Source organism: Arachis ipaensis, chromosome B04 (assembly GCF_000816755.2).
Source record: "Arachis ipaensis cultivar K30076 chromosome B04, Araip1.1, whole genome shotgun sequence".
Lineage (NCBI taxonomy): Eukaryota > Viridiplantae > Streptophyta > Magnoliopsida > Fabales > Fabaceae > Arachis > Arachis ipaensis.
Genome location: NC_029788.2, coordinates 125,398,132 through 125,400,203, shown reverse-complemented (window position 1 = coordinate 125,400,203; position 2,072 = coordinate 125,398,132).

The window sequence follows — 2,072 nt, the reverse complement described above, 5'->3', positions numbered from 1 at the left end:
TACAGAAATCAGATAATATAAAAAAAAAAAGATGCTCTTCATTTTCTTCCCTTGGAACGCAACCACAACGTTCGAATCCTACCTTGTGCATGTAGTAATTCATTGTTCAGTGATAGACCATTAAATGAAATTCAAATTCGCGACAAATTAATTATTAACCTGTCGAGTTGGAGAATACGTGGGTAAAAAAAAAAAAGAAATGCAACCACGACTTAATCATTTATATTAACATAAAGATTACCATAGAGGACATGTAAAATTAACAGGAAATAATTTAAAAATAGAAGAAAAAAAATGTTATTATTTACATATATTATTGATGAGTTTGGAAAACTCTAATTTAATTTTGATGATGATCAAACATTATTGAAATAATTAATTACAAAATTATTAATTTAATTTTCAGTTAACATATATTAATTAATAATTTTGTGTTGTAGGTTTTTACAATTGGGCCGAAATAAAAAGAAAAGATCTCAAGCCCAATAAAATAAATTTCAGCCCCATGTAATTCTTGTTGTGTGTTGTTTTGGCTGAAATGATTTTATCAGTTGTTTTGGCTGAAATGATTTTATCAGTTGGGCCAGAAATTTTTGTTTCTATAAAGCCCAAAGAAAGCCTTTCTATGTGTTCATTGCTTGATCCCAATTTCATCAGGAAAGCAAATGTTAACCAAATGGGCCAGTTTTAATTTTGATGTTACAAGCCCAAATTCTATTAGTGATAAATGGTTCCAACCTTGGTTCGAAACCAAAGAAAAATGAAAGCAAAGTGCTTCCAACGGAACCAAGCCTTAACCATGTGATGGATTTCAAAATCTATTACATTGTTAATTAATGCATGGGGAACATGAGAGAGAAAATTCAGCTAAATTGATTGATGGCTATTATGACAAACACGCCACTCTAAACTAGGGAAGCAAAAGCAAGCTATTGTCAATTAATTAGTTTAACCACTTTGAATTGCTTTTCTTCAGATTCTCTTTTTTCTCTCATCTCTTTTTTCTTCTCTTTTCGGTCCTTGTCCAGGAAACAATGGAAGAAGTGTTCTTCAACCAAGAAAAGGAAGAAGCTGCATGCATCAAGACCATCAAGCAAATGATGGCAAGAAAACATACTAAAATAAAATGAGCTGTGGCTGAGATATTCACCAAATGTGGTTAGATTTGGTGAGATTATCTTGAGCCTTTCATGCTCAAAAATGGATGTTGAAGATTCGGCCAGCTAGAGGAGATTCTTGAAGCATGGCTTGTCTTTGATTCTGCTCAACCACCACAGGAAGTAGCTAGAGTGGCGAAGTGATGGTTGAAGGCAGAGATTGAAGCAGATGAAGTCATCATCATCATGAAGCATCAAGGGCCAGAAATCCATCTTGGAGAGCAAGCCAAGGATGGAGAGCTCGGATTGATGAAGGGTGATGATCAAGAAAGGACTAGAGGTAATTGCATGTTGATTTTTGCATGGTTATCTCTTCTCTCTCTATGTGGCCGAACCGGTTCTGTTTGTTGAAGGAGGAAGAAGTTAGTTCGGTTTTGGCTTCAATAAGTGGAGGCTTCCCTCTTCTATAAAAAGAGAGAACAGCCACTGTTTGGAGCAAGGAGAAAAATTTGAGAGTGCAAGGCACAGAGTTCTCAGAGCTACCTGAGCTAACAGTTTTCTCTTCTCCTTCAATGTATTCTTTTTTGTAATTTTCTGTTTAATTTTGTCATGTCTTGAGTCTCTTGGTAAAAGGCAAACAGTGAGGTTTGTAAGAAAAAGTCATAGAGCGGAAAAAGGCAGAGAGTGCAAAATTAAAAGAAAAAGCCATAGATGTCTTAGAGGTCCTTTGTTCATCTATGTTGTGTTTCATGATTCTGTGGGAATCCCCTTGTAAGTTGGGTTAGCACTTTACAAGTTGTAATCAGATTGATTATAGTGAAATTCCATCATGTTGGTGATGGAGACTGGATGTAGGCTGCACTGCACTTAGCAGCTGAACCAGGATATATCTGGGTGTGATCTTTCCTCTCTCTCTACTTCATTTCTGTTTTCTACTCATAGGAGCAAAAATCAGATTTATCTCGTGCCAAGTGA